The sequence below is a fragment of the Lissotriton helveticus genome, chromosome 7 (genome assembly GCF_964261635.1).
Source record: "Lissotriton helveticus chromosome 7, aLisHel1.1, whole genome shotgun sequence".
NCBI lineage: Eukaryota > Metazoa > Chordata > Amphibia > Caudata > Salamandridae > Lissotriton > Lissotriton helveticus.
Window position 1 is genome coordinate 1949695462 of NC_136068.1, and position 22860 is coordinate 1949718321.

Here is a 22860-nt window from a genome sequence, read left to right on the forward strand (position 1 = left end):
GCATAGGATTGCGTAGGATGGGGTGTGGAATCGGTTGAGGTACCAGTTGATCAAAGGGGTCCATACATAGAAGCACATGTTCTGGGTTCCACTGATCAATTTCTGGTCGATACAGGAGCTACTCGTAGCGCTTTGTCCAAATACTTGGTTCCAAGGGCTCCCCTGTCTGGCGAGGTAATTACAGCAATAGGGTTCGATGGAACACCTACTTCTAGCCCACTGTCTCAACCAGTTACATTTCATGTTGATAAATTTGCTGCCCCTTGTCCCTTTTTGTTGTCTCCAAATACACCAGATAATATTATTGGACTCGATATGTTAAAACACTTTCGAGCTACTATTCGCTGTGCCCCAGAAGGAGTGCGAGTTGTGTTGAATGAGAATTACCCGGAATTAGAGCGAGTGTGTTTTCTCCATGAATCTGAAGTTCTGGCCTCCTTACCGAAAACGTTGTGGGCCACTTCCGATACGGATGTAGGGCAGATGATAATTCCTCCAGTGCGTATTACTGTAAAGGAGGGAGTATCTCTGCCACGTGTCCCACAATATAAGATTTCTAGAGAAGGTGAACTTGCTTTGATACACATTGTAGATGATTTAATTTCGGCAGGAGTAGTTGAGGAAGTCCCCTACAATGTTTGTAATAGCCCAATTTTACCAATCCTTAAAAGAGATACAGATGCTAAGGTTTACCGTTTCATTATTGATTTGAGGGAAATAAACAAGATAGTAGTGCCTCAGTATCCGGTGGTGTCTGACATCACCACATTGCTTACGTTGGTTCCACCGACGGCAACTACTATAAAGTAGCAGGATTTAGTGTTGCACATCGTTTTAGTGTGATGTGAGGCGCCAACAACGTTAGCTCATATCCGGTCAGACGGGCACTGGTTAGATGCTGCGTTTTCGTTTGATTCAGTAACACATCTACCGCATGGGGAACTAGCACCAACAATTTGTGCGACAAAACTATTCCCTCACTTTGTCGTATCGCAACTGCTGTTGCTGCAACTGCTCGAAAACATCCAGGCAATCCTCGAGCCACAGGGTCGAGTACCGCCGAGAAGTATGCACAAGGCCTCTGTTTGTCTAATAAATCGTACAGATTCTGTCGAGTTCCTCAAGGCTATACTGAAAGTCCTAGCATTTATAGTCAGGCATTAAAAAGACAGCTTGATTCCTTTGACTTACAGGAGGGAGTGGTTCTCATTCAATATGTAGATGATATCTTACTTGCTGCAGACACGCCAGAACAATGTGAGAAGAGTACCTTTTCCTTGCTTTCCTTCCTGGCCAAACATAATCATAAAGTTTCGAAGAAAAAGCTGCAATATTGTAGACCAAAGGTGACCTACCTCGGTCATCTTTTGTCTAAGGAGGGCCGTGCATTGACACCAGATCGAATTCAAGCAATTCTAGATACTCCAGTCCCTCGCACTCAGAAGGATGTTCGCGCCTTTATAGGTTTGACGTCTTTTTGTAGGCAATGGATATTGGGTTTTTCACATATTGTTAAACCATTGTTAGCATTGTTGTCTAAAGATACACCGATTCCCATTGAATGGACGGATGAATGTCAGAATGCTTTTGAACAATTGAGACAAGCTCTTTGTTCTGCACCAGTGTTAGGTACACCTGATTACACGAAGGTTTTCACATTATATGTACACGAGAAGGATGGGTGCGCATTGTCAGTCTTAGTGCAGACACACGGAGACAAACAGAGGCCTTGTGCATACTTCTCGGCGGTACTCGACCCTGTGGCTCGAGGATTGCCTGGATGTTTTCGAGCAGTTGCAGCAACAGCAGTTGCGATACGACAAAGTGAGGGAATAGTTTTGTCGCACAAATTGTTGGTGCTAGTTCCCCATGCGGTAGATGTGTTACTGAATCAAACGAAAACGCAGCATCTAACCAGTGCCCGTCTGACAGGATATGAGCTAACGTTGTTGGCGCCTCACATCACACTAAAACGATGTGCAACACTAAATCCTGCTACTTTATTGCCGGACCCTGTTGCTGAGACCCAGAAGGAAGAACAACATGATTGTGTTTTTCTGACTGAGGAACAGACAAAGGGTCGTATCGACTTACAGGATACGCCATTTCCAGATGTAGATGGGGAACTGTGGGTTGATGGATCGTGCGTGAGGTTACCAGATGGTACGACTTCCGCAGCTTATGCGATCACGACACTTAAGACTGTGGTAGAAGCAGCACGGATACCCCAAAAATTGGCTCAAGCAGCTGAGTTGATAGCCTTAACGAAGGCATGTGAGTTAAGTGCTGGACTATGTGTGAACATTTACACGGATAGTCGTTACGCTTTTGGAGTAGTGCATGATTTTGGCCTACTTTGGAAGGAACGAGGATTCCTGACTTCACACGGAGTACACATCATGCATGGAGAATTGGTACGCGATCTCCTTAATGCACTGTTATGCCCAGAGAAAGTTGCAATAGTCAAGTGCAGTGCACACAAAAAGGTGACGGACAAAATAGGACAAGGCAATGCTTTTGCAGACCGTATTGCAAGAGAGACCGCTATGCTGCAAAATAATTTCCCCATGTATGTGGTGAAGTCACAAGCTGAACGGTGGCATGATGCTAGAGAAGAAATATTAGATATACAGAAGTCAGCATCAGAGGCAGAACTTGTGAAATGGGCCACTGAAGGAGTATTGGATGATGAGGGTTGCTGGCGTAGTAAAGATATGGAGAGATGGAAACTACCCATGGCCTATTTACAAACAATGGTGCAAATGACACACGGGCTGGCACACATTGGAGCTCTCGCAATTACTAAATTGCTTACACGAGTTTGGGAAAATGCTGACATTGCTAGCACGGCTAAGAGAGTAGTGCAGACCTGTCTGATATGTTTGCAGCACAATCCTGGACAAGGGACTCATACTCCTAAAGGTGGGTTTGTTCCACCTACTGCACCATTCGAAGTACTACAAATGGATTACATCCAGCTGGAGCGCTGTAATAATCTCAAGTATGTCCTAGTAGTGGTGTGTGCCTTCAGCAAATGGATTGAGGCTTACCCTACGAAAGACAATACAGCATTGACAACAGCTAAGGTGTTACTCAAGGAATACTTCCCGCGCTACGGAGTTTGTAAACTTATGTGGAGTGATAATGGCCCTCATTTCATTGGAAAAGTAGTGGAATATGTCCTGAAGGGATTGGGAATCAAGCAACGATTCCATGCTGTCTTTCATCCGCAATCAGCAGGTTTAGTAGAACGATACAATGCAACTCTGAAGCTGAAGTTAGCAAAGATAGTGGCATCGACATCTCTGAAATGGCCGGACGCTTTGCCTCTGGCATTGCTGTCCATTCGGTCAGTGCCACATTCTCGATCTGGCCTCACACCCTACGAAGTGGTGTTTGGAAGGCCTATGAATATTTGGGGGGTTCCAAAGCCTCGTTTGATACATGATATGCCTTGTATAATGATGAACGATTATCTGGCACGATTAACAAATGATTTGCTTTCTATTCATCAACAGGTTCGAGAGGCGCTCCCTGATAACTCCACTGGTGAGGCTCACGATCTCCGCCCTGGAGACCACGTGATGGTCAAAGTATTTGAGCGATCCAGCAGTTTGGAACCGAGATGGCATGGCCCTGAGCAAGTGCTGCTGGCTACGCGAACTGCTGTGAGAGTCACCAACAAGAAGCGGTGGATACATTCAACGCATTGCCGACGTGTCTCTCCGGATCTGGTGAGCCCTGTGGTGCTATCCGACTACAGAAAGATTTTGGATACAGAAAAGAGCCCAGCTGTCACGCCTGATGAATTGGAGGGAGCCTTCCCGGACCACGTTGTTTCAGATAAAGTGAAGTACAATCTACGCCCCAGGAAATAAGATTCCTTTTGTGTTTTTGAAACTGGTTGGTAACCGCTCTGAGGTTTGTGAAACGGAAGCCGGGAATATCAAGGGGGGGGGATCAGTTCTGCCCAGTGTAGCGACACCCGTCTTGAATCCCGGAGAACAAATCAACGGCAGCCTCGGTTCAGAACCATCGTTTTATTTTTTTTCGCTTAGTGTTGCTTGTGAAGAGTATTGTTTTGTGAACTATGGCATCTCCTTCGACACAAAAAGGGAGAATTCTTGGTGCTGTTTTGTTTGTCTTGACCGTAGTGGTGATCGCAGTATTAGCCTGGACTATAGAACTATTGTTTCCTGTACGAGAACATTTGCTGCCCACCACTCCAAGTCCATCTGAACATTTTCATTTCACTCTGCCTTTTCACGAAGAAAGACATAGGCAGACTTATTTGAACAACAGCTTTATTAAGATTTTGCATCATACTCATAATATGACCAACACGTCCAATTGTTGGGTATGTGGAATGTTGCCCGGACACCAGAAGAAGGGAGGAACACCACTCATTCCTCTCCCGTTTTCTCATAATGGTTCTTGTCATGCTTGGTACACTCTTCTTTTTACTCTGCGATGGCCAACGAAAGGTGGATTACTTTTTCGGTTGAATAAAATATGCTATAACGATAAAGATGGCTATCCACACGCTGAAGGAACTAAATTCGAATGGGAAGAATATCGTCCGGACAATGTTTCTACACCTCGTGTATATACGAATCAAAGACTTATAAATGTGACGAGCATGCATATAATAACCGTTATCGATACAAAAGCAGATTTGTGTATTAGAAATAAAGGTACAATCCCTGTAGGCCGCAGTGAATGTAATATTACACTTACCTTTGATACACCAACTGGAATTGCATTTGTAGCTTCACGTAACACATATTTCATTTGTGGAAATAAGGGATACCATCGTCTACCGTTGGGATGGTTAGGAACGTGTTATATAGCTTTTGTATTACCACCTGTATTTATTGCTCCTCCCATGTACCACAATGATTATGTTCTGTACCATGATTTCATACTGAACAGAGTAAAACGAACAATAGATCTTGATGAAATAGACCAGACTGATACCACATTACAACAATATGTAGATTTCAATTTGGGGTTATTTTCATTCGTAGGAGCTGCACTGAATAGCAGGAAGATAAGGCGGCTTACACGTGTGGTGGAAGCCGTCGCTAATGAAACTGCCTCTGCTTTAGGGAATATTACTGAGGAATTACAAATTACCAGAATTGTGGCGCTCCAGAATCGAATGGTTCTAGATGTGATACTAGCTGATAGGGGTGGAGCATGCCGCGTCATCGGAAGTAGTTGTTGCGTTTACGTACCAGATAACTCACCTTCTGTATATGATTCGATTACAAAATTACATAAGATAGCTGCTGAGATCCACCCAGAAAATGGAACATGGACCTTTTCTGGTTGGTTCTGGACCCTGCTTAGTACTTGGGGTTGGAAATTATTAACGATTCTCTGTGTTTTTATTGGAGTACTATTTTTCCTTTGTTTATGTATTCAATGTGGCCCTACATTATGTTCTGTATGTATCACAGCCTGTATTCCGTCCAAACGAGCTATTGTCAAGCAAGAGAAAATGATCAATGATGAAGTATTGAAAATAATGGCTATTGACATTGAGGATGAACATTCCGACTACGTTCACTATGAGGTAGCTTTTGCTAAACGCTAAAAGGGCCGTCTGTCGTGTTTTGGCAGCTCCTGAGTTAGCGTTTAGCACAGCTACACGGTCTTTTCTGTTAACTTGACCAAAACGAACGGGGGCCATTTTGAATCCCTCTGACTTCCGTTTCCTATGAACGCTGCCTCGTGGTCAGTGTGCCCTTTCGTCCTTTCTCGATACCCATGGTCACTAGTCTGCTCGGCAACAGGCTATTTTTAGTACTGGTCAAGCGCACATGCGCACTACGCACCAATTGGTCACTCTTTAGGAATGTTCACACTAACTGACCAGTGCTGTTGAAACTCCTCCCACATGTTGGCTGTGTTCCAAAAATGACCTTATATGTACCTAAAATGTGTAACTTGTACCCGCCTATCTTTTTATTGCTATTAAACTGTATAAAAGAGGTCGCGCATCGATGTTCGGTGTGCTACTTCTTACATTGCCGAAGGGTGCTGTAGGAATGTATCACCACCCCATGGGGTCTTAATAAACTTGTCTTTTACCTTTTCCAGTGTCCGTGCCAACTTCTATACTAAGGTGTTCGAGAGTTTAGCAGAGTATGTAGGCCTGATTTGAACCCTATACCACAAGGGGGCGACAGGCACGCTGCTAGTGGGGTTAGGTCGTAGCCATCCGCAGGGGTGCAGGGTGGGGGGTTGAGGGAGGGGGGGTTTATTTTTCCTTTATTTTGTTCTATGACCTATCTTTTTCCCTTTTCCCTTCTTCACAAGAGATGTGGCATATTCTCCTGAGCCTGTTGTTATGCATATTCGGGTGTCGAGTGTCCATTACTATATCCTGTATCCATGGTGGGCGGATTCTGATAATGTTTGCTTATGATTATTTGTATTGTATTGTTTTGACCCAGCTCCGGCTGGTACTGATACTGTCCGGATGCCTACAATTGTACCATGTTTCTTCATTTCTTCTGCCCGTTCGCCACTGTAATATGTTCTACCAACGATACCCGAAATGTACATTTCTACTCTTGTGTTATACTTAATAAAAATATATAATAATAAAAAGAACTATCTCCCTGCTCCCGTTCCCAGCGTAAGTCATCAAGAAAGCCATCAACAGCCAACTCGCCACCTTCATAGAAGAACACAACATCCTCGACTCCTCCCAATCCGGCTTCAGAAAAAAACACAGCACAGAAACCGCCCTCCTCGCTGCAACAAACGACATCTGCTCCCTACTGGACAGAGGAGAAACAGCAGCCCTCATCCTCTTCGACCTCTCAGCGGCGTTCAACACAGTCTTGCACCGCACCCTACACGATGCAGGGATTCCACGATGCAGGGATCCGGGACAAGGCTCTCGACTGGATCCACTCCTTCCTCTCCGGCAGAATGCAGCGGGTCAGACACCCCCCTTTTCTCTCAGACCCTACACCCACCACCTGCAGAGTCCCCCAGGGGCCCTTCCTCAGCCCCACGCTCTTCAACGTCTACATGGCTCCGCTCACCCCCATCGTCAGAACCTACGGACTCAACATTGTGTCATACGCAGACGACACCCAACTTGTCCTCTCCATATCCAATGAACCCAACACTGCCAAGACACTGCCACATCTCCCAGCAGCTGCGCACACTCCACTGGCTCCCCATCGAGGCTAGAATCACCTTCAAGATTATCACCCACGCACACAAGGTCCTCCACGACACAGGACCAGCACACCCGAACAGCCAACTCAAATTCCACGCACCCCAAAGGACCCTACGATCAGCCCAGCTCTCCTACGCCGTGGTCCCCCGCACTAGAAAGACCAGATCGGGAGGCCGCTCCTTCTCCTTCTTCGCGCCCAGAGCCTGGAATGACCTTCCGCTTCACCTCAGACCGACAACATCGCTCCCCATCTTCACAAGAAACCTCAAAACCTGGCTCTTCAACAGACCCCCACCTTGATGGACTGGAACTTGCACCCCCCTCCCCCAGCGCCTTGAGACCCTCACGGATGAATAGTCGCGCCTAACAAACACCTGATTGATTTGATTGATTGATTGTCACATGCACTTGAGGTCTTAGACAACATTTCAGTACACGTCACAGGCACCTGAGCTTTTAGACAACATTTCAGTACATGTCACATGCACTTGAGGTCTTAGACAACATTTCAGTACACATCACATGCACTCGTATGATTGTATACATTTATGTTTATTTGTAAACAGACTCTGGACCTGGCATATTGTGCAGTTGTTAAATACATAAAATGCTGGGCTTCTTATGTGGTTCTATAATTTTGTAATATTGCTTTGCATTCTCCTATGTGGACCCCACAAACTGCAAAATGTGAGTTTCATGCAAGAACATGTCTGACAGAGAACAGTAAGAGCTGGTTTAAAATGCTGAGACTTGAGCGCACTTCAAATCTGGGAATTCAGGCTCAGTGCACAACATGTACAAATGGACTAAGCCTCGGTGGAAGGCGATGGACAGGAGTACGCATTCGACTTAGGACCACTTGCAAATGATTCAAGTGCATGACGGACGCCTTTCAATCCAGGGGCTCTCTCACATGGACCATTGGATCATAAAGATTGAGTGGGGCCCAGTAGGGAACACAACAAGAACGTCTATCAAAGACCGCTTATATAATCTAGAGAATGACCCTGAACCTAACAGGACTAAGCGCAAACTGGCACCTACGACCACTATAAAGGAGCTGATCTCACATTTGAATTAATTATTTATTTGTAGTCTTAAAAGGACACAAAGTTGCTAACAGAGTACATGCAGGCATGGTGCGTTTTTATTTGAATGCTGGGAAGCTCCGTGGGGAGGGCAGATGGGAGGAGGGGGGTTTCTTAAGTGACGGAGAGAGAGTTGGGATGGAGAGCAGGAGAGAGAGAGGGAGAGAGAGGGAAGAGGGCAAGAGAGGGAGAGGGGGAGAGAGAAAAATAGGGAGAGAGAAATAGGAAGAGAGAGAGGAAGAGACAACAAAAGGGAGAGGGGCAGAAAGAAAAAGATGGAAAGGAGAGAAGGGAAGAGAGAGAGAGGGAGTCAGAGGGAGAGAGAGAGAGAGAGAGGGGGAGAGAGAGAGAGAGAGACAAAGAGAGAGGGAGAGAGAGGGAGAGAATAAACCATATTCCAGCTGGTCCTTTGACGGTAGCACACCAGAGTCATGGCACGCTTGATGAACTGGCGAGGGCCCAATCTATACATTCCAAAAAACACGAAGTGTGGACAATCCCCCAACCCTTCTCTCTTAGATACCAATGGATCCCTCCTCCATTTACTACTCACGTGAAGGAGGATTGACACTGCCCTTTATTTCCAAGTCCTGAATGTCCACAGCGCACAAGTCATCCTTTGGCTGTGGTCTTAAAGAAAAGACAGAAGTGGCAATCAGAGGACCTGTACGAACAGAAAATGTGATATTAATGCAAGTTATAGTAAAAGGACAAAATGCAACAATAACAATTGAATGGAAAAATGAGAAAACGAATTTTGCCAAATCTTTGAGGCCCTGACTAAAATACAAAGGTTTGCTTTCAAGTGCCATCCTCTGGGTTATAAACTGCGCCTCCTCTCAAGACCTAACACTCAACACATTCCACTCCCTGATGTGGTTTTCATACACTAATGCCTCGTGCCCGACCGTACCGTACTCAAGGGATATTTTCCACTAGTAGGAGACAGGAGCCTCCACCGCTTCCCTAAGAGACAGAAAGGACAAAGGACAGGACTATCTAGGAAACGATAGGCATATGTCCCGGAGTGACCACTAACACCAACCCGAATTCCAGCGGCAATAAAACACTGGCCACCAAGGAGAAGGTTTTATTCTCAATTGTGTATACGTAAAAAAAAAAAGACATACTACCTACCTACACACACACCCTGAATTTATATATTGTAAACCGAGCCAAGAGGCAGCAAAGCCCTCTACAGAGTCAAAGACACAGACGTAATAAATGATTGTAGAAGCAGTTGGTTTGTGAGTGGACTGGTACTTTGATGTGATCTAATGTGTATCATATTTCTTCTGGTCCATGAAGAGGCATGCTGCGGTGTGTTGGAGCCTCATAGAAGTGGGTGAGTGCAGTGTTGGGAGGGTGTAGAGAAGGATGTTGCCACCACCAGGAGGCAAGTATTAGGGCTTGAACAATAGTTCTGAAATGGCTTTCTGCAGAAATTTAAAACCAAGTAGTCTTTATTTTCTTGGCAATAAGTGGTCCACTGCAATAATGCAGCAGGGGAGTACCAAAGTTTGCAGCAGGATGGCTATAAAATGTGGCAACAACTGGCAAATTATGAGGTGCAATGCCGCACATTTTGTGATACTATTACTCAAGCAGGACTTCTAGAGCTCTGCTAATCACCCATGAGGGTGTCCATGCTCAGAGAACCCCCCTGCTCCTCGGGGGGTTCAGGTGAACATCAAGTCTTGAGTCTTCCTGAATTCCAGCAGAGAGGCTGAGGTCCAGAGTTAAAGGGGGAGTCCGTTAAAGGACTTCAAGGAAGGTAGGAGAAGGAGAGCCTTCTCCCGTTGCCTCGGCAGATGAGGGGGTGTGAGCAAGGGAGAGTGAGGCAGAGCGCTGGTGGCTTGGTGGAAAGTCAGGCGGTGATTGTTGTATGCTGGTCCTTGGTTGTGCAGAGCTTTGTAGGTGTTGATCAGCATCTTGGATGGACATCTCTTCTGAATGGGGAGCGAGTTGAGCCTCCTGAGGTAGGGGGGTGATGTGGGTCCACTTCGGGAATCAAGTACGAGTCTGGAAGCTGAATTCAGTATGGTCTGCAGTCTTTTCAGGAGGTGCGAGACGATTCCTACGTAGAGTGCATTGCCATATTCAAGTCAGCTGGTGACTAGGGCTTGAGTGACGGTTTGTCTGGTGTGGACAGAGGGCTATTTGAAGATCTTGTGGAGCATGAGGAGAGTGAGGAAGCAGGCAGAGGAGACTGCCTTGATCTGGCTTCTCACACAAATTCTGCTGTCCATGATGATGCCAAAGTTGTGGGTATGGCCTTTCGGAGTTGGTGAGGGTCCTAGTTCGGAGGGCCATCAGGCATCGCTCCATGGGGAGGTGTTGTTCCCAAAGATCAGCACTTCTGTTTTGTCAGTGCTGAGTTTTAGGTAGTTGTCTTTCATCTAGTCGGCAATGCTCATCAAGTAGTTGCGGAAGTTGTCCATCGAGGTGGAGGGGTCATCTGATAACGAGAGGTTGAGTTGGATGTCGTTGGCGTAGGATATGATGTTTCGTCCACATGTCCGGACAACGTTGACTAAGGGGTCATGTGGGTGTTGAACAGTGTAGGGCTGAAGGACAAGCCTTGAGGGACGCCACAGATGACATTCTTGGGTTGAAGGGTATTAGGTCAATTCTCTGGGTTCTACTGGTGAGGAAGGAGGCGATCCATTTGAGGGGTCCTTGGATTCCAAGGTGGAAGAAGCAATCTGACGAGGATGTGGTGGGACATGGTGTTAAATGCTGCTGAGGTTATGGAGGATCTGGGCCATTATTTCTCCCCATTCAAAGAGGGTTCTGATATAGTCTGTTGCAGCTATCAGGGCGGTTTCGTGCTGTGGTTGGTGTGTTCGTGAGTTGGCGGTTGATGGCTTTTTCAAGGACTTTGGCGGAAAAGGGGAGCAGAGAGATGGGACGGTATTTCTTGAGTTAGCAGGGGTCGGCGGAAGGTTTCCTGAGAAGGGATTTAACGTCTTTGAGTTTCCATTCTTCGGGGAAGGTGGCCAGGTGATGAATGCGTTGAAGATGGAAGTGAGCTTGTTGCTGATCATCTTGCTCCCTAGGTTGAAAAAGCGGCGGGGACAGGGGTTCGAGGGTACTTGAGTTGACGGAGTTCATGACAGCTATGGTGTCATGTGTGGCAAGCTGGTCCCAGGTGGTGAGCAGGTGGTTGGTGTTAACATCTGTGGGAGGGAGATGGCTGAGAAAGTCAGGGTTCGGAGTTCTTGTAGATGGTGAAGAACTTGCTGTCAAGAAATCCACCAGGGTATTGCAGAGTTGCTGGAAGGGAGTAATGATGATTTTGTTGGCTGAGAGGTTGGAGAACTCTGACGATGTTGAAGTGTTCTTTGCTGTGATTAGAACAGGCATCAATGTGGTTAGCAGAAGTGCTTCTTTTTGTCTCCTTCAAGACAAAGTGGTATTTTTTTAGCGATGCCTTGAATGTTGCTTGTTCTGTGGGCTTCTTGTTGGTGTGCCATTTCTTTTCCAGTCGTTTGCAGTTGCATTTGGTAGTTCTGAGTTCCATGGTGTACCAACTGGCCTGTTTGGAGGATCTGTAGGGTTTGGCGTTCCTGTCAGGCACAACTCTGTTGATGTACTTGGTGATCCAGGCGGGGAAGTTCTTAACAGCCTGTTCTAGGTTGGTTGCGGCGTCAGGGTTGGAGGTGCTGAGGTTGTCGGTCCACTAGCTCTCCGACACTTTGTTCCAGCTGCAATGTGAGGTGCTGAGCTGCTTCGTGGTGGTGCTTGGGGCTCCTGTAATGATGAAGTGGACAATGGCGTGGTCTGTCCACGTGAGCCCTTTTGACATGACTGTACCTGACTGTCACTGGCAGTGAAGATGGCGCTGAGTGCGTGTCCTGCAGTGAGTGTGAGGTTGCTGACTAGTTGGGTGAGTCCAATAATGTTCGTTCTTTCGAGAAAGTTGGTGGTTCTGGAGTCGTTGGGCCCGTCAAGGTGAAAATTGAGGTCTCTGAAGAAGATGTAGTGTTTGGAGTTATGGTAGCGGAGCGATTAATTTGGGGATGGTGTTGCAGAGGTTGGGGTGAGATCCAGGAGGTATGTAGGAGAGGGTGCCTCTGGTGATGTTTTTGCAGTCGATTTCGAGTTGGAAGTTCAGTTGTTCCATGATGAGGGTGGGTGTCGTCTGCATTGGTGATGGAGTTTGTTGATTTGGTCTCAGTGTGTTATCTTGAAGCCGAGGGGCATTGATGAGGCGGTCAGGTGAGGAAGCTGGGTTAAGTCAGGTCTCGGTGAGGAAGGTGAAGTCGGGGTGAGGGAGGAAATGTCCCAGATCTCGATGGTGCACTTCCAGAGTTATTGTGCATTGAGCAGGAGGCAGTGGAGTTGTTCTGGGGCAGCCGTGGTTGGCGTGGTGGTGGTCATCGTGCATACAGGTGCTCCGGTCGAGGGAAAAAACGAGTGCTGGCAGGAAAAAGGTCCAACGGTGTAATGAGGACAGGTGTGGCAGCAGATGTTGAAGAGACTGGGGTCCAGGACACGGACTCATCAGGGTGTATTGACGGGTAGCGAGAGAGCCAGGGTTCTTGGACCTGGACGCAGTCCAGGCGCGGATGGGCTTGCCTTTGGTGCGCCATTGGCACGCCTGCTGCACAGACGCACTGCGGCCTCCGTTAACTAGGTCCCAGGAGAAGGGATGGGCCCTGGTTAGCAGTGGGTGGGGCAAGCAGGAAGTTAGGTGAGAGAAACAGGCTGGAAGGACTGGCAAGGAAAAAATAACAGAAATTCCGGGAAAAAAGACTTTTTTAATCAGGCAGATACAATGGCAGTACAGCAGTCAACAGTATTGCAAGAAGGAGGCGAGTGGAAAAAGAGGCGAAAACAGGGAAATAGTGAATAACCGACACAGTAGCAGACAACTAAAGGCAAATTATAAGCAAATCATTACTTCATTATTTTGTTATTTTTACTTATGTTAGCAGTGAACAGGACCCTAAAGAAACCGGACTGAACAAAAGACGGTCGAGCAGTTGACAGTACACACTAATTAATGCAAGACGGCGGAGAGTGGAGAAAGAGCAGAAAAAAGGGAAATAGTTAACAACAGATGCAGCAGCAAATAGTAAATTATAAGCAAACCATTACTTTATTATTTTGTTATTTTTACTCATTTTAGTAGTGTATGGGTAATAATTTCCCCTCATTAGTAAAATTGTAACACCCAAAACACATCAATATGCAACTGAAAGTTGACCAAAATTTTTTGGGGTGAAGGGCCATCTACTGCGAAGGTAACAAATGTTTCTGCGTGTTTAGTAACTTTTGATCCATTTGAGCCCGAAACATTGTTTGGTTAAAATGTAGAGATTATATAGCAGATGATGGATTATGTGGCAAATGCAGGAAATCCAAAATTATTTGGAAAATGCTACGGTCTCAGATTTGCATATTTCCAGTGACCCTGGCAAGAAGTTCCTCGAGAGTGAGGTCAGCGGACAGGGAGAATGACTTTCCACGGACACGTGCTTACTGCAGTCAGAGGAGACATGTTTGTAGGGCTGTTGGGCATCACAGACTCTTCATAAAGCATTCATACAGGCTCCAATAGAACCCCGAAACTACTTTTCACTGGAGGCTCCACTCCCACCAACACCAAGAGGTGCTTGCGCCTTACATTTGCCAACGTACTCTTCGCTATAACCTGCTCATCAATACTGAAGAATCCATTGGGGATGAAATTGCCATTTTTTATAAATGCATATATTTACCTCCAGATCAGACCTTTTAAGAGGTTGACCACATTGAGTTCCCAGCTAAGAACCGAATCAGGAAAGGGTCACTCCATAAGGCAATGCTGCTGCTTGCCGGCGGAACCGAACATATGCGTATTATTGTAAGAACGCTTCCTTCTCTTTACACTATCTATCACCTTTTCCCGCTACCCACAATGACACTTCCCCACCCACAAAGCAAATATCTCCTGGCATGTGCCTATGCGGTACAAGAGGCCTTGTTGCTACCACAGGAATGGACTATTCCAATTATGCTTTTGAGATCTCTTTCCTCCCTCTGACGAGGTACTCTGTGCTTATCTCTTCATCCTTTCCGCACATCCACACTCTACGCCGTCTAGACAAATGCAACAGCACAATATCTTTCACCTTCTCGCATACGGCCTACAAGTCTCTTTATCTTGGAGTCTGGGCCCACTCACACATCCATCGGCTTCAATTAACTCATCCTCAGCACAGACGTATCGGCAGACAATTTGTTGCCATGACTCACAATTGACAGAGTGACAACTCTTTTGCACATTCAATAACATGACCTAGAGGACTGAAGCTTAGTCTGAAGACTTGATAAAGCTCATGGCAAAGTACCACCAGCAATACACATATCAGCAGACAGACTCAACAAAACCGCTTAATCTACGAAAGATATTAGGTATCCCTGGTTCTATTCCACTCACACCAAAGCATCCAATAAAACAAGACATACAATAAGTTATATTCATCAACTGTCTTCTGCTGAAGAACGTCCAACATAACCAAGGTTCATGACAAATCTTTTCTTCATTCCCATTTTTGTGTGAATGACTCACATTATAAAGTGCAATTTAAAAGAGTAACACCCTCCCAAAGGACTTCTGCAACTTTTCTTGCACCATCATCCATCGGCCCCACACATGCAATCAGATATTTTTTCACCACCTGGAAATGTCAAAGGGGCCTCCTTTGGAGTCTGGCGGTATGTGGGAATTCTCCCATTCCTTGGACATCAACTAATTCATCATAACTAATGAACAGAGAACAGGGATGAAACTCATACATCGTATGCTAAGAAGCAAAGACACAGGTTGTCACTTCACCCAAAGAGTTGAAGGCTTGCTGGATTTCCTTCATCACGTTCTTGTAAAGTTCCTTCTGCCAGTTGTGTAAGAGCGTCCACTCCTCTTCAGAGAAGTAGGCAGCCACATCACAGAATGTAAGAGGGGTCTGAAAAAGCAAAGTCGGGATCAAGGATTTAGAAACACTCTAGGTACACATATACTTGAAATCCAAAATAGTGTTTGCTAATTACAACGGGGAGCAGAGAAATAACATGATGAAGCATACATAAAGAAAATGCCTCTAATATCCAAATAATGTGCGGTACGTGAAGGTAAATGTACAATGCACGCGTCAGTGTAGAAGCACAATTCACTGGTGACCTTGTGGAGCAGATGTTGAGATTGATACTTACGATGTCAATGTAATCCAAAGTATGGAGGCGTAGCAAAAGCAGTACCAATAAATGCAATATTGACTTACGCTGGAATCTATGCAGGCACAATGATATCAATACCAGTAAACGCAATTATATGTGTACCATGTGACCTATGCATGCATAGTGATGTCAAAACCAGTAAATTTAATGTCGATGTACACCGTAACTTATGCCCGCATAATGACTTCAATATCACTGAATGCAATGTTGATGTACGATGTAACAACTGTGCGTATAATAATGAGATTATCGGCAGATAAGGTATCAATGACCGCCATGTTACCCGTGCACACTCACAAACTCGTATCATTGGTGTTGGTTTCATCCGAGATGTCCTCCTCATCAACCCCAAGTCAGAGATACGTGGTTAGACAGGACCCGCGACACAAAACCAAGCCTAACGATTGACAGGTCACAGGTGGGGTTACACTTAGCCCAAAGACAAACACACATCCAGGGAAAACCCTGATTGACCTGATCGATCCCACAGATAGGCAGTAACACCACAAACAAGATAGTTATATTACTCCAAGAAACTTACAGCCAATATAATTGGCAATGAGCAGATGTTAATGTTTTTTTATTTTTTTATTTTAAGACCTTTATTGTACCTCAATGCAAGAACACAGCATTAGGCCTACAACCCAACATAAAGGGCCGGCCGCAAAGTAGTACAATTTCCGTATATCAATCACCTTGACAGTTCTTATCCGTTGAGACCAAAGGATCCGGTGCTACATCAATTGAATATCATGAACATAAGTCGTGCAGTACCAACACAGAGATTACAAGCAGTCTCATTTTTATGTATACATTAACCGCATCGCTGCGGCGGCTTTTCCCGCTGTACGCGGTAATTTTGAAATTACCGCGTTACATGACGAGCTCAGCTCGTCATGAGCGCACAGCAGGTTACGCTCATGACGAGCTGAGCTCGTCATGAGCGTAGAAGGGGTTAAGAACAACCGTATACTTCAACACCCCCCCTCCCCAACAGCCACAGGGATCTGATCAGGTCAGTGTACATTAGTGCATAAAATCAGAAGACATGAAAGGCGTGTAGGTCATTGAGTTCGTCACAGTATTGGTGGAGGTAGCGATGATGTCCCGCTCCCTCACAGAAGACTTATTACAAGACAGATTGCTTACCACAGACAAACGGAGGCGAAATCATGTGTCTCTTCGGGTGCGTACGCCATAATGTGTAGTCACATGATACTGCGAGAAGCAGTAATACCATATGGACAACATGGTAGAAGGCACCTTCTCATTCAGCAACAGCCGGGAAAGTCCCTCCAGGCACTGCACCTACGCGCTGTATTATTCATCATCATCATCAAGCTTAGACAGCATATCCCAAGTATCCCACATATATGCAGTGTAAGGGCCCCAAACGTCCCGCGGGCGCGAGGCAGCAGGGAGTTCCTCATAATAACAAGTCAGTTGATCCCGACAGTATGCCATGTCTTGCAACCATAGCTTGACATCAGGCGCTCGTCTCCCGCCCCAGCAAACCGCCACTCTGCGCCTAGCAATCTGCAGCGCCAACACCACCAATCGTCTCATTCCGGCCGGCACTCCAGAGGCCACGCCCAGCAAACATAAGCGCGGGTCTTTAGCAATTTCAATGGACGTCATTTCAGATAACGCCGCAGTCACATCCGCCCAGAACGCGTATACACGTGCGCACCCCCAGACCAAGTGAATAAAGTCGGCGCCATCCATTCCACAACGCACACAAACAGATGATTCACAGAGACCATACTTGACCAGCTGTGCAGGAGTATAATACCACTGTTGCAGGAATTTATAGTGAAGGAGTCGATAATTCCCATTAGCTGCAAAGTTACCCGTCATAGAACAGCACTCAGACCACTCTTCGTCAGTCAAAGGTTCAGGCAAACATGCGTCCCATCTTGCCTTTGCAGTCACACCACCTCCTCCCTCATCCTCCTGTGATGCACGATACAATCGCGAGATCAATTTTACCCGACTGGTTGTCGTATATAGTAATTGTAATGCGCCTAGCACAGGTGGTTCCGCCGGAAATGAAGGATATAAGGCGCGCATCGCAGCTCGTAGCCTGACATACACGAAAGTGGCCATGGTTCCATTACTCGCCCGATCCAATAAGTTTCGTAACGGAAGAAATTGAGCGGACGGAAAAGCATCCCCCATATTATGTATCCCGGCGCCCTGCAATATCTGTAGAGTTACCACTTCACACGACAACGAAATATCCGCATGATATAGCAACAGCATTCCCGGCACGTATAGCGGCAATCTGTTCGAGCGTTTGCCCAGTTCCCCCCAAGCTTTAGTAGTACTTTGTACCGTGTCCACTTCACCCTTCTCATAGACTGAGTGCGAATTTGCTATCATCGCCTTTAAGGGTAGCGGAGTTACCGCGCTCGCCTCAAGTGCCACATGTGGCGTACATGGCGGTGCCGAAATCCAGTAAGTGGCAAAATGGGCCTGGGCACACAGATAATACAGTCTCATATCCGGCACGGCAAATCCGCCCATCTCATAAGGCTTCGTTAATGTATCCCACTTCACACGCGGCTTCTTCCCCCCCCACAGGCTAATGTACTTAACAATGACTGAAGCTGTGCAAAAAAATGAGACGTCAGGGCAATAGGTATATTAACAAAATAATACAGAAACTTAGGCAGAACCACCATTTTTATTAGAGAAACCCGATCAGCAAATGAAAGTGGCAGTCGAATCCAGCGTGTCACCTGGTCTTCCAATTTCGAAATAGCCACTCCATAGTTAGCTCGTATTATCTCTTGGGGATCTCTATGCACCCAGATCCCTAGGTACCGGACAGGTTCCGTTGCCCATGCCAATGGAAACTCCAACGGAAACGGCTGCGTGACGTCCGTTCGAGGCAACAATATGGATTTATCCCAATTAATGGATAGACCAGCATTCGAATCGAATATACTCCCGAAGTACTCCTTCCAGATTCTTAGCAGGCTCCCTTACATACAGAACCATATCGTCGGCATACATGGATACCGCCAGAGACCTGAGCGGAAAACGTAACGCCATGTCCGCATATCTCTGTCGCAATATACATGCCAGGGGTTCCAAAATGATGGCAAATAATAAGGGCGAAAGTGGGCAACCCTGCCTAGTTCCTCTCTGCACAGAGAAGGGTGCTGACACATGACCGTTAACCCGCAACATTGCAATCGGGTTTGTATAAAGCAGGGTGATCAAGGACGTAAAGAAAAACAGCACTCCCATGCGGTGCAACACTGCAATCATATATCGCCAGGCAACGGAGTCGAACGCTTTCGCAGCGTCCAGTAGCACCGCCACCGCTGCAAGCTCTGGTTTAAGGAGATGCAGAACCGCAAACAACGCCCTCTAGTTATGTGTCGTGGAGCGAAGGGGGACGAAACCCGACTGGTCCGGTAACACCATAACCGGCAATATTAGACGCAGTCTTATTGCCAGTACCTTGGCAATAATCTTAACATCCGTTTTCATCAGGGACAAAGGCCTATACGACTCGCATTGATTTCGTGGCTTGCCCGGTTTCGGAAGAGCCACCAGTAGGGCCTCCCTCATTGTTGCTGGCAACTGCCCCTGCTCCAAGGCCTCCTCCAGTACCATCGCCAAATGGGGCAGTATTAGGTCTACATACTCTTTATAAAATTCGGATGGTAAACCGCCAGTTCCAGCTGCTTTACCGTTTGGCAGAGCCGCAATCGCATCCCGGAGCTCTCCCTCTGTAATGTGATGCATTAAAAAGTCTTGTTGATCCTTCGATAGCCAGACCAACGCAATGTCTTCTAGATATTGCGCTATCTCATCTTCCCCAGCCATCTCCCTATGCCCATACATTTGCTCATAATATTGTACAAAACAATCCAATACCCCTGCCGCATTCGTCACATTAGTATCCCCATCCATGATTTCTTGTACTCCGCAGTGCCTGGCCCACAGTTCTTTAATTCTATCTGCCAGTCCGCGTCCTGGACGCCCTCCCTCACCGTAATACCGTGCCCTAGTTCTTTTGGACAAAAATTTGACCTCCTGCTCAGCCAAGTCATTATACTCAGAGACCTTTAGCCGTATGTCTGCCAACAGAGATTCGGCCGGCTGCAGTTCATTTCGTCGCTCTAGGCATAACAGTTCACGCTCCAGCTTGTCCATAGAAACCCTCAGCGATTTGAGCACACCAGACTGCATACCAATACATGCCCCTCGTACCATCACCTTAAAGGCCTCCCATACAGTTCCCATGTCATTAACAGAGCCAACATTCCTGACGAAAAATTCTTTGATTACTGCCCTCAGTTCTTCACGTAACACCAGGTCCGACAAAGTTCCAGGTGGTAGACGCCATGAGAAGGGTGCAGGTGCATGGGATGGGAGCCACACCTCCATAAGCACAGGCGCATGATCCGACATTGTTCGAGGCAAATGGTGCACTTCCATCACCCAACCACTAACATCCCTTGTCACCAACCAATAATCCAATCATGACCAGGTGTCATGCGCCGATGTGTAACAAGTTCCTTCTCTCGCCCCTGGATGCCCCAGTCGCCACACATCCGCCAGGCCAAGACCACTCATACCATCCCGCACCGCTTCAGCCGCTTTCTTAGCTGTATAGGGTCGGTCATCCTTCTTATCCAGTGCACTGTCTAGCGTCACATTCAAATCCCCACCACATACAATTGCTGAGGGCGGGAGAGCATACACTTTGTTCCATAAGGCGACATAAAACTCAGGGTCATCAATATTTGGGCCATAAACATTTACCATTGTCACTAGTGTACCACACAGTTTTCCATGCAAAATAATATATCGACCTTCTTTGTCAATATCTTCGTGAAGCGACACAAAGGGTAAGTTTTTCTTAATCAATATCATAACCCCACAAGCATATGAGGAGTAATTTGACGCTGGTCTAGTGCCCGCCCATTGTCTGGCTACTGTCTCCGCTGCCCTTCCCCTGAGGTGTGTCTCCTGAAGGAAGGCCACCTGTACTCCATGCCTGTTCAGATATGCCAATACCTGTCTCGTCTTTTGTGGTGGATTCAGTCCCCGCACATTCCAGGTGACCCAGTTTATCCTTTCCCCCTTATCCATATGTCTTTCCAGTTGTTATATCGTTTCGTTTCGTTTCAAAAACTTTTATTTCGATTAACTTGGGTTAATCATAAAAAGTACATCATACAAAAAACAATTATGTAAAATCACATTATTACATTATTGCATGTTTACATTATTACATAGTGAAATAGCAATATAAAGAAAACTTTGACTTAAAATCTAAAAAATGAATTGCTTCAAGTAGGCGTCGATCAATGAGAAGTTAGTCCTATTTTACTACGGGTCCTTAAACAAGATTTTAGAAAAAGAGCAACATTCTTAGCCATGTGTTGTGAGTCTAACAGCTGAAGTGCTAGGAATGCTGGACGACATGTCCTCAATCCCATTTGGCGCAAAAGTGGAATAATCAAACGTTTGCGCGCTTGCTTGTACTATCGACAAAACAAAGTGAGATGAATGGTCGATTGGGGAGAGACAGTTGTTATATCTTTAGGCTTAGCTATCGAGCATATCTCCCAGTACCATCGACCAAGCACAGAATAACAATCCAAGCAGGAACCTGCAGCCACCTTCTTATAACCTGAGTAGTATTTCAACCAACATGACCCAATCCCACCTTCCATCCCTCCCGATCATCTACCTGTTCCAGTGGTAGAACCTAACCAAACCCGGAATCCCCTAGTTCCCCCTGTCCACCCCCCACCCACTTCAGCTCCCCCAACCTGCCAAAGCCGCCTTCCACCCCCCAACCTCCCAGATCCCAACCCTTCTCCAAACAGATTGTGGGTTTCTCCCATATGTGGGGGCACAGAGGCGTTCAGCTCCCGTTAAAGGAAAAAACGGGAGGTGACCAAGCCAGTTGTATGAACAGCCCACCCTTACCACCATAGTTCCATATCCTACGCTGTAGCATATCTTTACCTCACCGAAGGAGAGTTATACATTAAGCAGATACCCATACCGCACCATGGTGCTCTCGCTAAAACAACAGCACATTGTCAAGCATTTTGTCCTAGCAGGTATCCAACCCACAGCGCAGTGCACGTCACACCCTCACTCCCTCGTGTAAGGGTAACATCTCGGTTTCAACTATGTGCCACAGAAAAATATTAATTCAATTAGTGCATAAGTTCCGTAATATCAACCAAATTGTTCATGAACACAGTTTTAAACTTTGGAGTCTCCCACTCCCACCATCCAACAGTAATGAATTCTTGTAAAGTTTGAATTCTAGTGAGGTGATTAGCACCGTGATTATCAGCAGAACTTCTATGAGGATGTTCGAGCAATCCCGAGATGCTTGATAAGTTCAAAGGTTCAGTCAGCTTTCGTCGTGCAACTCTTCATCCCCTCCCTGCGCCATAGCGGAGGTCCGCTTTCGTTTCTTTTGCTTCTTGGCATAATCTATGGCCGCTTTCAGGGACGTGAAGATTTTATTATCCAACAGCGCTCCTATCCGCAGCCTAGCCGGGTACAACAGGGCATATGGTATTTCTTCCGCCCGAAGAAGCTGCTTCACCCCATTGAATTCTTTCCGCGCTGTTTGCACCGCCATTGTGAAATCAGGGAAAAACTCAAATTTGCTGCCTTGGTACTCTATGGTGCCCTTCTCTCGTGCCAAGCGTAGAAGCACATCCCTGTCTTTGTAATTGGGTATGCGCGCAATAATGGGGCGGGGTGGTGCACCAGGCACTGGTCGTTTCGCTAAGGAGCGATGCGCACGTTCAACTATGAATACTCGAGACAGTTGTTCAGAGCCAAATAATTCAACAAATAGTCTTTCCATAAAATCTTCCATTTTGCCAACATTCGTGGATTCCGGCAGCCCGGTGACGCGGATGTTGTTGCGTCGGGACCGCCCCTCCAACTCCTCATTTTTAGCCTGAATAACCGCCAACACCCGCTCCATATTGAAGACTTTATTGGATACTGTGGCGAGACCATCCTCCGTGGCTGATACCCTCTGCTCCACTTCTCCCATCCTCTCATTTTGCCTGTCGAATTGCGTGGCCATGTGATCAAGTCTGTGGTTAACTGCCTCCATGGTTCCCTCAATGGATTGCAATGTTTTTTGCATAGCTATGAGTGTGGCCTCCAAATTCGGCGTCCCCCCCGATGCCCCCGCCGCCTCGGTGTCCGTAGGAGCCTGTGAGGAGGTCAACGCAGTCTTTGTCGGGTCGAAGTTTATTTTGGGCTGATTCCTCTCTGGTCTGCCCATGGTGCCACCAATCAAGTATAATTAATGCAGCTGCGCTTTAGCCCCTGCGGTGG

At 46.6% G+C, this 22860-nt stretch overlaps 1 pseudogene across 1 annotated transcript in view; it reads right to left on the reverse strand.

Moving 5' to 3' along the window:
* LOC144770965 (uncharacterized) overlaps window positions 1-22860 on the reverse strand; it is a 191026-nt pseudogene that overhangs the window by 138329 nt on the left and 29837 nt on the right. The window contains exons 2-3 of the transcript XR_013599072.1: window positions 15116-15242; window positions 8843-8953 (exon numbers count right to left, since the gene is read on the reverse strand). The product of XR_013599072.1 is annotated as an uncharacterized LOC144770965 (transcript). The remainder of the gene's footprint in view (window positions 1-8842; window positions 8954-15115; window positions 15243-22860) is intronic.